Genomic DNA, 15,331 nt, shown 5'->3' with positions numbered 1-15,331 from the left:
ATTTGTTGATCTGCTACTTGGTACCTGTTATACTCTGTTATTTGTTAATTTTGAAAAGAAAATATAACCTTTGTTAAAGTTTGTCAAATATTGTGCCCGTTGAAACTCCACTTGTTACGGAGATATCCGTGGTAGTTAGAGGTGAAAGAAGGTGCGGGCTGGAATAGGTCTCAACTACAAAATTAAAGTTAATTTAAAACTTTAACAAAGGTTATATTTTCTTTTCAAAATCAACAAATAACAGAGTATAACAGGTACCAAGTAGCAGATCAACAAATTAACAAATTACAGTTCTTTACGAGATTTGGGCTTCGAGCCCCAAGTTTAATTTCTGAGCTCTCAGCTCACAACCACAATTGCCAAAGGGCAGAAAACCCCTAAATACAAGGAGCACTTGCTCCCAGCTATTAACCTCAAGCCTCTCTAAGGCACCTTTACCACAACACCATAAAGAGCTGACCCGCTCTCGATCTTTGAAGCCTATCAAGGCAATAACAGACTCTTATCCAAACTGCCATCAAGGCATACAAAGAAACAGGGGTATTTAATACCCAACCTACAGGGCCTTCGCATTAAGAAAACAAAACATCAGGTTAAGTTGCTGGCCCAAAGAACAGAAGGGATTGGAGGCGTGAACTTGCACTCCTAAATACACTTTTAAAACCTAAGTGGCTCTAGGCCGAAACACAGGGGCTAATCCCAAGCTAAGGAGGTGACCCTTATGAGAAAACTTTAATATTTTAAGGAAGAGAAGAAACGGTTATGGAAACGTAGTCACCTCAATTTCAAAATGAAGGGGAGTTCGAGAGGGTAAAGCACTCTCTATCCCCGCTTTACAGTAAAAGAAATTTATAGATTTTACATAGACAGAAAAGAATTTACATTTTAAAAAGGTAGGTTACATACTAAAGGTTTCGAACCCTCCCCGAGAGTTAAACTGCTGAGCTAGCAAGAAATGAAGATGTTAAAAGGCCATTACCTTGTAGAAGAACTGCTGCTTGAAGAAGGAGGCGCTTCCCGCCTCCTGCTACATATCCACATACACTAAGTTAGATGTTACTGAAGTGGCACCGAGACAAGAAAATCAGCAGTTTTTATACCCTCGTGGAAAATTCGAGACCTTTCAGGAATGAGTAGACACACCCTTTCGCTTTTATTGGATAGCTTAGAGCAACATATCTATGTCGAAGAAGACATACATGATTGGTTGGAAATAAATTAAAGAAATTTGGGATTGGCTAAATTCAAAACAGGCGGATAGAAAGGATTAATGTTGCCAACCCAAAGATAACAGAACAAAATATAGTAGAAACAAAACTTATGAATACTAAATTTCTCCAAGAAGGTTCATTCCTTCGCACCAGAGTGCGTAATCATAGTTTTTAGTAGAGACATCTGGTAGAGAACGTCCACACTTCTTGATCAAATACAAACAAAAACACATCAAAATTCACACAGACCTATCTTCGGAGAAACTGTTGAGTTAATACAGTTTGTTAAAGTTCAGGCTTTCTCCTATAGAGGAGTTTCAACGGGCGCAATATCTGAACTAGTGGCGTGGAGGTGTACCGCCCGGTACAATAATAATAATAATAATAATAATAATAATAATAATAATAATAATAATAATAATAATAGTCACGGGGCTACCGTGGACCAGCAGAGGTCAAAGAAGGTGCCGGGGTGAATGGGTCTAACTACTCTGTCAAGAAAGAATTTAAACTGAAATGGAAGGTTATATTTTCAAAAAACAACAAGTTAACAAAATTCTCACTTAGTGAGATAACAATGATATATCAGGTACCATCACAAAGTTTAGACAAAGCAAGAAACCAAAACTTTAGTTACTGTTTAGTAACCAGGGCTTCCACCCACTCGCTTTACATTCCCTGAGCTCTCAGCTCAACTTTACAAAAGATTACAATTTTACACAAGGGCAGAAATCCCCTAATACATGGAGCGCTGGCCCCCAACTCACAATATCAAGCTTTCAAAAGGCATTCAGTAATCTTACTTTGAAAAGAGCTAACAGGCTCTCAGTTTTCAACCCAATTCAAGGCAACACCGAAAATATCTCACACCTTTTTGGCCTTCCATGGCCCAGCTTACAAACTGAAACAGGGGTATCTCGTACCCAACCTATAGAGCACTCGTGTAAAAGAAATAACAGTTAAATAAATGGCCCAAGCACAAATTGAAAGGAGGCGAATCCTTTCACTCCTAGATGAGAATTCTAAAACCTAAAGGGCACTAGGCCGATGAAACAGGGACTATTCCCAAACTATGGAGGTGACTCGTATAAGAAAGAAATTTAAGACATTACGGAAAGGCAGAAAACCAGTTACAAAACGTAGTCTCCTCAAACCAAAATGAAGGGGAGCTCGAGAGGGTGCATCACTCTCTATCCCCGATTAGCAGTTAAAGATTTTATGAAGTTTTTACATAAGCCGGCAGAAAATTACATTTGTAGAAAAGTAGGTTACATGGTTAAGGTTTCGGACCTTTCCCTCAGGTTAAACTGCGGAGCTAGCAAGAAATAAAGATGTTAACTGGCCATTACCTTGCTGAAGAACTGCTGCCTGATGGACACACACACTTAGATGACGATCAAATGGCCAAGAGACGTGAAAATCCGCAGTTTATAAACCCCTGGGGGAAAGTTCGAGACCATTCATGAATAATCAAGTCAAGGTGGATATAAAAGTTACACACAAAATGGAGGAAGAAGCCTGTGATAGGCTGAAAATTAATTACAGAAATTCGTGATTGGCTAATTTCAAAACTGGCTGAAAGAAATATCAATATTGCCAACCCAAAAATGAATGAATATAATTCAGAAAAAAAATAACTTATGAATACAAAACTTCTTCAAAACATTTCTTTCACTTCACACCAGGGTGCATGATTACAGATTTCTAGACGTGACATCTATGAGAGTGTGTCCAAACTTCTTGATGAATGGAAAACAAAAACAAGCAGAAATTCACACAGTTCACAATGACAAAATTACGCCAAATTTTAGTGGTGCCATTTTCAGAGAAAATGTATAAGTTGGTCCAGTTTCAAGTTCACTGTTTCTCCTATAGAGGAGTTCTCTAAGGCGAAAGATTTAAATGGGCGTCGTAGAGGTGTACCTCCCAGTACAATAATAATAATAATAATAATAATAATAATAATAATAATAATAATAATAATAATAATAATATAATAATAATAATAATAATAAAAATTCATTCATGTCGTATAGGCCAACCTTCGACCTGGCTACTTCTGACTTTGATCTCTGCCTAGTCCTTCCGCATGCGTTCTCGGTGTCGTTCTTCCCTCTCCTCTGCCCATGTCTTTCCCGTTTTTAATTTTGTCCTATCTCAGAAACCCTGCAACGCGTGAAGTGTCTTCTTAAGTGGGACATGCTCCTGGATGTCATTATGTTAGATTTCCACTCCTTCTAGGTATCTGTCCACCACAATGAACCAAACCTCTTTGGTTTTCTTCTGCTGATACGAGGTAATGATGAGGTTAGTCAGTCTTGTTAGGTGAATTCCTGCCACATGCCCGTAAATGATAATTCTTTTCCGGACGGTATCGGTAATCTTCTCTACGTGGGTGTATTGTTTGTCGTTATGACGTATTCTCCCCTTTGTCTTTGATGGAACCTAAGATCTTTCTCAAAAATCTTCGTTTCTAAATCAGATAATTTTGTTCATTGCAAGATATTCAATAATAATAATAATAATAATAATAATAATAATAATAATAATAATAATAATAATAATAATAATAATAATAATAATAATAATAATAATAATAATAATAATAATAATAATAATAATAATAATTATAATAATAATAATAATAATAATAATAAAGTCCCTTTTTAGAAAGTAAAGGAGAACGGCTATGAACATTTTAAAGGAGGTCAATGAAAGTAGGGTCATATTTGGGCATTTTGATAGGCTTATCGTAATTAATATCTAAATAAAGGTCAGATGTGACAATGCTGACAACTTGACGTCCTTGTGAAACCACAAATTATTCACAGGTTGTGTGACACGCATTAAATGAATTATTACAGAGTACAATAATTCCATGAATGAAGATTAAGCAGTTGTCTACAGTTTTCATTCCTTATAACTTTTCAAAGTGATACATACTGAATAAGAGTCGCCCAGATCACTTCTGTATTTGTAGGTTTGCTGAACGTGCAGAAACTAGAGGAACGTATGAGTGACATTTCTGTGTAAATATAGTCGCCTTCTCGGTTCACACAGTCGACTTCATAAGCGAGCAACGTCCTGGTTGGTGTCAACGGTATCTCACACTCGCTATTGCGGTCTTTCTTTCTTTCTTTCTTTCTTTCTTTCTTTCTTTCTTTCTTTCTCTTGACATGAATATGTCTTATGGGTGAGTGTCATCCGAAAATTTGTGTAACATAACCCGACAAAATGTGTGACGGAAGTAACACATTAGTCGTTACCGTAGGCCTTGGTTACCAAAGATGCTGCGGCTTTGGATTTGTATAAATAGACCGTTGCCTACGCTATAATACAAGGCCTGGAAATAGAGCCCGTAAAACGCTATCGAAGTGGTTACACTGAAGTTCAATGCCGAGCCGCTAGAATCGCTTTCTTGCCCCCTGTCTACCAGATACGCGCCTTCAAACGTGTTTATTCTGAGTTGGTTGTGAATGTATTATGTATTCGTCTGATGTAAAGCATTCGCAGTTCCAATCATGGTTTATTCAAGAGAAATTAAAGGTAGTGCTAAAATACCACCCCTAAGCATGAGTGCAGAATTCAATACAGCTGTACTCATGTATAAAATAAAACATAAATTTATACAACACAACACTTCATATACTCTGAATTCTGACAACCATCCATATAGTACTAGGCATGCAAAAGACTTTGCCTTATACAATGTTTGCTCTTATAAATATGGTATAAACAGCTTGAAGTTCTCTGCGATCCAGTTATTTAATAACATCCCTGTGGAGATAAAAAACAGCACCAACTTTCGCAAAATTCAAACAAAGAGTCAAGCATTATTTTTGGGAAAGGTACAGTGCTGTTTAAATCAAAATATCAGTTGTCATTTAAGGCATTCTCCCAAACAATCTTACAAACTGTCCGGAACTATTCTTGTACCTCTACAACTTTTATGTTATGTAAATGTAAATACTCTGTAATCTGTTCTTGTACCTCTGCAACTCTGTGTTATGTATATATACTGTAAATACCCTGTAATCAATTCCTGTACGTCTGCAACTTTTGTGTAATGTAATTGTAAATAATCTGAAATCTATTCTTGTACTTCAGCAACTCTTATGTAAATGAAAATACTCCATAATCCGTTCTTGTACCTTTGCAACTTTCATGTTATGAAAATGTAAATACAGTCAGAAATAATTCTCTGTAATCCTCATATTGATGATGTACATATTTTATATATTGTATGTGTTTATATGTTCAACCATTTACTAATTATCTTATATACACAAACTATATTTTGATGTGTAAGTGCCCGCCAGTATGTAATGTCCTGTACAATTCCTATGTATGAGCCTGCAGGCTCGTTGGAATTAATTGAAATAAATGAATGAATGAATGAATGAATGAATGAAAGTTTCCAGTGAATGTTCAATGTTCGAAACATTATACAGAGCTGATCAAAGCAGGGCTCTGTTCCTAAGTTTTGATCCAAGTTACGTCATAAGAATCGGGCGATCCCAGATTTTGTCACTGGACTCTTTTGTAAACAATGCTACCGTGACCGGCGATCATTTGAGAGGCATCTTCAAACTCAGAAATCTTAAATTAGGGAACCAACCAGGAAAATAATTTGTCCAACAAATTTGGAGAAAATGAATGTAGCAAGAGCTAAAAATATTGGATTTTCCCCTGAAACAATCTCTGGTTTGAAAAGTATGGAGGTGGTTTGTCCCGAGAGTATTAAATACAGTTTAAAATAAACCATTTGTTTTATGGAGCATTTTATGAAATTGTTTGATGCGCATGACATCTGCAACACCTCACATGGGACATATTCCAGGAATGAGAACAAACGAGCTTCTTTTAACCGGGCGAGTTGGTCGTACGGTTAGGGGCGCGCGGCTGTGAGCTTGCATCCAGGAGATAGTGGGTTCGAATCACACTGTCGGCAGCCCTGAAGATGGTTTTCCGTGGTTTCCCATTTTGACACCAGGCAAATGCTTTGTCTGTACCTTAATTACGGCCACGGCTGCTTCCTTCCAATTCCTAGGCCTTTCCTATCCCATCGTCGCCATAATACTTGTGTCGGTGCGACGTAAAGCCACTAGCAAGAAAAGAAGCGTCTTTTAGTACTGAAGATGAACACCTCAGCTGGTTATTTAATGATTTTCTGTCATATAACTTATTAAGAAAATTCAAATGCATTCAGAGAAAGTAAAATAGATTCATGAGGGAAATGTATCAGGTATAGATCTTGACTACCCAGTCCACTTGCGGCCTGCGTAAAATACCTCATTTGCATTAAACATTGACGAGGAACCTAACAAGAGATGACATCGAGCTCTTCTTCAGCTACCTAAGACGCCAAGCGGAATACAATGACATTATGGTTCGTGTGGCAAAATAACAAACAGACTGTAAAGGTTGTTTAGAACATCTCCAGCTACTCAAAGTCCAACATTGTGTCTTATTCGTATTCATGATCGAGGAGCCCTCACATACCGAAAATCGTCTGTGGCACTTCTGCAGTGAACGACGGAATATGTCACCTCCGCTACGCAGTACTTGCCCCGAAGAGAGTTACTAAAAGATGTACGTTTTTTTTTTCGAAAGACATGTTCAACAGTGAAATTAAGTGTGGAAAGTGTAAAGACGACAAACCACCTCTTTTTCTACTACGAACATTTCTGAGACCTCTATTAGACAACATTGCTTCGAGCCACTCAAGTAGAAGAGAGACAGTTTTGAAACTTGATAAGAAGCCCTTCAAAAGGAATGTTTTGAAACTTCAGTGACATATCCAAGCCAATGCAGCACCGTTCTATAAATAAAGTACTGTCAGTACTCGCAAAAACATTCAGTTCTTTTTATTTAGGATATAATTTACTTATTGACATATACGGCCATGCGAATACAAGGGGGCAAGAACGCGATCCTAGCGGCTGAATGGTGAACCAGGATGCTACCCGTTTCCACGAGTGCATTTCAAGGCCTTGTATTATAGCGTAGGCAACGAAATAGACTGTGTTGAAGTAGAAAGTGTACCGTCAGTGACGTCATGTTAGTCGTTACCGTAGGCCTTGGTTTCATTTGTTTATTTATTTATTTTATTTATTGAAAGATATATTCGTTTCTTGTCGCTAGGATGGCCACTGTGCATGATGTGTTTTCCACGACCTTACTCGTCCACGATGCGATTCGTAACATGCCCTGAACACCGTATCGCCTGATACACACTCATCTATATTCTATATTATTAATATAAAAAGAGGTAAAGTTTGTTTGTATATAATGGCTTATCTCAGGAACTACTGGACCGATTCTAAAAATTATTTTACTAATGTGAATATATTATGTTATCCCTAAGGGACATGGGCTCTATTTTATTCTCAAACAATTCGAGGGGCACGGGGAAAGATATAAAAATAATAGGCTAATATAGGCGAAATATCGAATTTGTCGTACAAGAACGATATAAAGCTCCGGGTCCGAAAACCAACCGTTATGGAGATATTGGCACCACACCACCCCTGCTCTAGGAATCGGATAAAGAAATGAACTGCCGTAACCATGGCAACGTCAGCTCCAGGATTCTACAGCAACGAGATTATCTACAACTAGCTGTTACTAACGGCTTTGCTCACGAGGATTTGGTAAGTTGATAAAAATAAATTGTTCCTCGGGACTGTATTAAGACAATATCTGAAATTGCCCAAAGTATAAAAACCCACCAAAAATTGCATTTCATTTAACCGAGAACCTTTTTGTAAACCACGTTTGTGGCATTGCCTTTTGGTAGTACGGTAGTAAGACAACCAGGCTACTGGCAGAGCTAAATCTGGAACATGCGACATGGAACTCTACATGTGAGAAACAGTCCTCTTCTAAGTCGAAAAACTGGGTTTCTTTATTTCTAAACGAGATTCCAAATACCGATTTTCACGTCTGTAACATCTTAGTTTTTGAGATATAAACACCCTAATAAAGATAATTCAACTCCTTTTTCACTTATTTTCAATCTGCAGCTTAAGTTGATTTTCCGAAAACAAAATGTCCGTGTTTCATTGTTTTTAAAGGGGATTCACGTCTGTAACTGTTAAGTTATGAGATATACTAATTTTAAAAACTGCCCTACTCTTTGGCTGAATGGACAGCGTCGAGGCCTTCGCTTCACAGGGTTCCGAGTTCGATTCCGGGCTGGATCGGGGATTTTAATCACGTATGATTAATTCACCTGGCTCGGGGACATGTGGTTTGTGCTTGTCCCAACACTCTCCTCTTCATATTCACTGAACACACCACATTATCAACCACTAGAGGAACACGCAATAGTAATTACATCCCTACACACGGGGCTGGCGTCAGGAAGGGCATCAGCCGTAAAATAAGGTCAAATCCACATGTGCGACACAGTTCGCACCCTCAACCGCACAGGTGTGGGAAAAGCGGTAAAAGAAGAAAATAACCATTTTAAAAATTCCCCCGTTTTTTTTATTATTTCACCCCGTTCATTTATTTTCCAAAAAAATGTGTTAATTCATTTTTAAAAGAGATTCCAAGTACCAGTTTTAACGTCTATAACATGTTCATTTTCTGAGATATGTGTATCCTCACATAAAGAATTCAACTCTTTCCTCACCTATTTTCACCTCCACCCCCTAACCCCCTCACCGCTTTAGTGGATTTTGTGAACACAAAAATTTGCGTGCTTTAATTTTTAAAGGAGATTCCAAACATCAGACTTCAAGTCGGTAACACGTTAGGTTTCTGTGATATGTTGTAGATAATCTCGCTGCTATAAAAATACTGGAGCTGTCGTTGCCATGGTTACGGCAGTTCATTTCTTGGTCCGATTCCTAGCCAATATCTCCATAACGGTTGGTTTTAGGGCCTTTAAACATAATTTCGGGCACGTAGGGCATGTTCTTTGCGTCAAGGGGCTTAAAATGAGCTTTGCCTCGTCTTTGTACGACAAATTCGATATTTCGCCTATATTAGACTATTATCTCACGCGTCGCCCCCCCCCCCCCGAATTGTTTTGAAATGAAAATACATCCCATGTTACTCACTGGCAAATTAGCTTTCTATAGGTGAAGTAATTTTAAAACTCGATTCAGTAGTTTTTGAGTCTATCCGTTACAAACAAATATACAAATGTTTCCTCTTTATAATATTAAAGTACCGAGCTCCATAGCTTCAGTCGCTTAAGTGCGGCCAGTACCCAGTATTCGAGAGATAGTGGCTTCGAACCCCACTGTCGGCAGCCCTGAAGATGGTTTTCCGCGGTTTCCCATTTTTACACCCGGCAAATGCTGAAGCTGTATCTTACTTAAGGCTCCTTCCCAGTCCTAGCCCTTTCCTGTCCCATCGTCGCCATAAGACCTATCTGTGTCGGTGCGACGTAAAGCCAACAGAAATAAAAGTATATTATTATAGACTTATCACAAAAACCTCACATGTTACAGACATGATCTCCTTTAAAATAAAAGAACACACATTTTTGTTTTCAGAAAATCCACTTAAGGTGCGAGGGGTGAGGGTGGGGGGTGAAAATAACTGACGAAGGAGTTGAATTCGTTATATCAGGATACATACATCTCAGAAACTGAAGATATTACAGACGTTAAAACTGGTAGCCTCTACTTGGAGTCTGTTTTAAAAATAAATGAACACACTTTCTAAGGGGGTTAAAAGATTACAAAAAGCTGGTGAATTTTTAAAATTAGTATTTTCTTCTTCTTTTACCGGTTTTCCCCGCACCTGTGGGGTCGCGGGTGCGAACTGTGTTACACATGTGGATTTAACGCTGTTTTAGGGCTGGATGCCCTTCCTGATGCCAACCCTTGTGTAGGGAAGTAAACACTACTGCGTATTCCTGTTGTGGTTAGTAATGTGGTGTGCTCAGTGAATATGAAGAGGACAAATACAAACAACTTGTCCTCGGGCCAGAAGAATTAATCACACGCGATTAAAATTCCCGACCCAGCGCGGAATCGAAACCGGAACCCTATGAACCGATGGCCCTAACGCTGAACACTCAGCCAAGGAGTGGGGCAGTTTTTAAAATGAGTACATCTATAGTATCTCTCATAAACTTAACATGTTACAGGCGTGAAATTTGGTTTTTGGAAATCCTTTTAGAAATAAAGAAATCCTTTTTTTTTTTTTCGACTTAAAAAGGACTGTTTCTCATGTTTCTCACATGTAGAGTTCCAGGTCGCATGTTCCAGATTTAGCTTTGCCCGTAGCCTGATCAACTTAGCCCCAAAAGGCAATGCCACAAATGTGATTTACAAAAAGGTTCTGGCGTAAATGAAATAATTTTTCAGTGAGTATTTATACATGAGGGATTTTCAGATAATGTCTTAGTGCAGTACCGAGGAACATTTAGTTCTTATTAAATCCTCGCGAGCGGAGCCGTGGGTAACAGCTAGCGGCTCCACCAACACCATCTGCCATCACAACCTGAATAACCTACGCAGGGCAATTGTGGACGAATTCATGGCAAAGTCGTGCCTAGTTACTTTGCTCCTATACGTTCAAAAATCACACAGGCATTTCCAGACGACACTAGATCTCTTCTTTACATACGGACGTATACGAAAAACGACTTTCGTACGTAAATCTCAGTTTCATTTGGGCAACACTTATATTTTGACAAAATGTCTTCATTTAGCCACCGGGAGGTTTCAGTTTGGGAATGTAACTCCTCCAGTAACCAATGACTAACAGCTACACCTCCAATCAATGTATGTATTGCGCATCACTCCCAAACCTGAAAGCCATATTTGGTACGTTTATCAGTATTTGAAAGGTTCCATTTCACTATAAAGAAATTATTTTTAGAAATGGTCAAGGAATTTTCTAGGAACAAACGTGGAGGAAGAAAGATAAGGAAACTCCATACCTGGTTATGAGCACAAAGTAGCTTTTAATTTACTTAGTTCTTTCAGGATGAAAGTACTTGCAGTGTGAGTTCGCAGGCGAATTGAACGGTTTTTATTTCTAAAGTTGGTGCAGAAACAAAGCTATACTTTAACATTGATGCTTTCACAGATCGGACTTGTAAACATGATATAGGGTTTTGGGTTTATGCCATATAAAGAAAACAAGGTGAAATTATTGACTGTTCACGAGTAAGACAGGGTTTGAATTTAAGAATGATTTACCGTTGGTCATAGTAAGCGGTACGTTCATTCGTCACCAGATGGCTCTCTGTATACTATATTCCTATTTACACCGCATGTGGGTGGCGAAGTAACAAAAATGACACCATTTGAATCAGGGACAAATGTGGTAGAATAAAGTGCAAGAAAGACCCCAAGATAGAAGAATAGAACAGAGCTGAAGAATGAAAGAAAGTGTGTAGAAAAACGGAAGATAATGGGTGTGAGTCAATCTGAGAGTGGGGATGGGGTGGTGGCCATAACCGCTCTTCACACGTTATGAAAGTATGATACTCAACACATAGCCTGGAATGAACCATCGGCTGATGAGGAAAGTACGAATTTGGAAAGCAGCCAAATGAAAGAAGCGCGTATGGTATATCCCCAGCAGTACCAGAGAAGTACCTACGTAAATCCTTAAGGGCTAAGCTCTCCTTAGATCGCCCTGTTTTCAGAGCGACTCTCGGTACTTTTCAGCTGCAGGTAACAGATGGTAGGAGATGAATGATGATGATGAAATGAAAGGGAACTATGAAAGAACTCGGTGGACAGACCTGTGCGTATCATTGCTTCATGTGAGACGAATGGAAGAAGGTAAATTTTAGAGGAGAATAATGGACGTGAATACACAGTAGTTTCGAAACGGTGCTTGAGGTGGTCAGCTTCATAAGAACATGATTGAAAGTGACTGACATCGGTACGAAATGTCGGGTGTTGCGACCTGTAGCTCTCGTGTCAGTTGTCTCTAAAACAGCATTTGTGTGCAAGTGCGATAAAAATATGGCGGCATATCCATAATACGGTAAATAGCTCCAATAGAACGCTTCAAACAGAAAGTAAGGCGTCTCCCTTGTACAGGACATCTAGTGTGCCAGTGGCGAACTGGTCAAACTCAAACTTTACTTGCGGCTGCGACCCCCAAACAGGGCGTTTGAAAATAGGAGAGAGGCACCAGAATGGAGCAATACGCTTAGTTCAATTGAAATGAAGGTTTGATAATTTGAACTTCTCACAACACTGTTTTACAATTGCATAAAAGAGTGATATTTGGATTTCAAATTTTAAAAAATTAAAAATAGTCTAATCAGATCAAATAAAAACTTAAAAAGAGGAAATAGCATTAAAGAATGAATTAGTTCTGACTTGGGTCTATAAGGGGGTATAAAATCAATACATTTTTGAAGGAGCTATGCGATATTTTCTAGTAACTTTTCTTCACATTATTTCTAAAATGTTCTCGCGGGCCGCCATTTGGAAACCACTGAGCTAGCCTGTTGTCTCCAAGAAATTGAGACGAAATATCAGACTGGACCAGGAAAAGCCTAGACCTTAGCCAAGTTGAAATTATATGGAAAGATTAAAGCTGAGTGGAGTAAGAGGAAGTACAACTGCCCAACACTCATCAGAAGGGGAATGGAATAGGCCTGACACTTCAAAGAATGAACATAACGGCAAAAGGAAGGAAAAGGTGTTGCAGGTCGTGAATCTGTAGGCCTCGCAGGATCCGCAAGGAACAGCAGTTGACCAAGGAAAGTCAGATAGTAAAGAGGAGCCTGACACAGCCTCAGCTAGGGGAACTGTGGTAGCCAAACATCGCTCCTAAGTTGAAAGTCCTTCGTCCCCATGTACAACACACAGTCAATAGAAATGTTGATGTGCTATTCAAGCAATAAAAACGAGGCTAAGTTTTCTGGAGATGTAAGTAATGCCCCGAAGTGGGCAGCCCTTATGGCAATGTTCAGTAGCAGGAAGCAGACCTGGGCAGCTAACAGTTACACTGTGACTGACTGCAGTTAATTACGTGTAAAAATGTAGAATTGACAATACTTTGCCTTTTACGTGTAAAATAGGCTGTTAAAAGGTCAAATGTGGAGCTGTAGTGTTATATGAGGGACTCCTTCACCGACCACCCGCAGTGTATATTAGGGAATAAATATATACATAGAAATAAATAATGTTGGAAAAGTCTCTATATCTTTTAGTTGCCGCCATGCCTCAAGTCTAACTCCGCAGCAGTGATGCCACCTATCATCCATTACTTCTCGAATATCGAATCAATCAGCGGATTTATAACTATCAGTGAAATAAGTACCGTGATGGGGCACTCATTAACGCAGACGGAACTGTCAACGTCTGGCAACCGGACACTCTATAATAAATCACGATCCATATCGACTGGTATGTATCGCTTGTCGGTGTAATGAGTGACGGCGGATTTGTTCACATTAGAGTGGTTTCAAACACGCCCTGCCAGCAAATTATGTAAAATGTGCCGTTATAAGCACCGCGTGATGGAGCACTGCTATAATGTGCTGTGGAGCGAATAATCACAGATAGAGACTCGCTTCTAAAATACACCTTCCGCTCGCTTAAATTTAATAAACTACACATTTTTATAGCTCCACAGGTGAAATGTAGCATACATAAGATGGTCTGGTATAACAGCAGGCTTCTTCGCCTGAACCACCCACTACAAGACAAATAAATAAATTAATAAACCTTAAGTATTTTTTGTCTAACACACTTTCACTACCGTTCATAAAATAATGTTCGGAATAGCTTTATCAAATTTTCACTTTCATTCTTGTCAGCTGAATGGAGTACAATATAAACACTAACATCAGCTGATTGTTCTTTTGCTGAAGATTTTTGAAAAATATGTCAAGAACACATTTGAGAATTTCTAAGATACACCTATAGAATTTAATGTTGTCTTAATCCAGAATTTCTAAGACATTCCTACACAAGACATTGTAAGAGAAGTTAGCTCACAAACTTATTTTTGTCAACAATGTCCCAGACGAATTGTTAAAATTAGTTACCTATACCTCAGTACGAATGAAGGAGTGCTGGTCTGCGCAATTTCCCAAAATCTTTGCTGAAGGAATACTGCGATTTTGGGGCATGTTCAGAGGATGCCACTGGCATGGATACCTTTAGAGCGAACGGCCAACTTTCGGGAGATAGTGGGTTCGAAACCCCACTGTGAAGAGGGTTTTCCCATTATTACACCAGACAAATGCTGGGGATATACTAGGCGCGCTTCCTTCTCATTCATCCCATAATCTCCGTAAGTCCTATCTGTGTCGGTGCGACGGAAAGCAAATTGCTGTGAAACTTGGAAGATGTCAAAGAAGTTAGTTCACAAACTGAACGTCTTTCTGTCAACAGTGCCTTGGAGGAATTGTAAAAATTAGTTACCGATACCACAGTACGAATGGAAAAGTGTTGCAAAGAATATTGTTCTGCGTAGCTTCACGAAATCGTTGGTGAAAAAAGGTTGTGATCTTGGGGCGCGTTCAGCAGATGGATCCCAAAAGCTGCACTGACATGGATACCTTCAGACGGACGCAGAGGAAGAGGAAGGACGCACAACACCCGTCGTCGAATATTTGCAAACAATCCTGCATTGGATGAGGCAGCAAACCTGACGGGAGACATCATTCACTTGAGGAATCTGGTTGCCCGATATGCGACTTTGTATTGAGTGATCAGATATGCTGCACTAAAACACGAGCGGTGTTTTCACTATGGGCGAGCTCCCAACACCAAATGACTTGTTTCCTAACCACGTCATTTGTTTCGTATGTACGCGGATCCCTGCTAGGTGACGTACACGTGTCCGATGTCTCAGTGGTGTGCCATCAGTGGACCAAGATTTTTTTGAATACGGTTGATTCTGTTACTTATGTGAATAACATATTAACTCCAATTTTCACAAAAATAACCCCAGGGAGCGTGAATTTGCATTTTACAACCAGACTCTGCCACTGATCACACTGCGAGAAATTCCATGAGATAAATTCAGTAAGAGTTTTCCACTAAATACAGTTATTAGTAGGAATGTGTGGCACACTCGGTCCCCGGATTTATCCAGCTACCATTATTATGCCATTTACAAGACGAACCCGCTCAGCATAGAAGAACTGAAACATATTGTTCGTCTGCAAACCG

At 39.2% G+C, this 15,331-nt stretch overlaps 1 protein-coding gene across 1 annotated transcript in view; it reads right to left on the bottom strand.

Moving 5' to 3' along the window:
- The window catches only part of LOC136879105 (dipeptidase 1-like), a 475,836-nt gene that overhangs the window by 210,555 nt on the left and 249,950 nt on the right, over window positions 1–15,331 (bottom strand). The window lies entirely within an intron of this gene.

This window comes from Anabrus simplex, chromosome 8 (genome assembly GCF_040414725.1).
Source record: "Anabrus simplex isolate iqAnaSimp1 chromosome 8, ASM4041472v1, whole genome shotgun sequence".
NCBI classification, from domain to species: Eukaryota; Metazoa; Arthropoda; class Insecta; order Orthoptera; family Tettigoniidae; genus Anabrus; species Anabrus simplex.
This window is presented reverse-complemented; position numbering and strand designations above follow the sequence as displayed.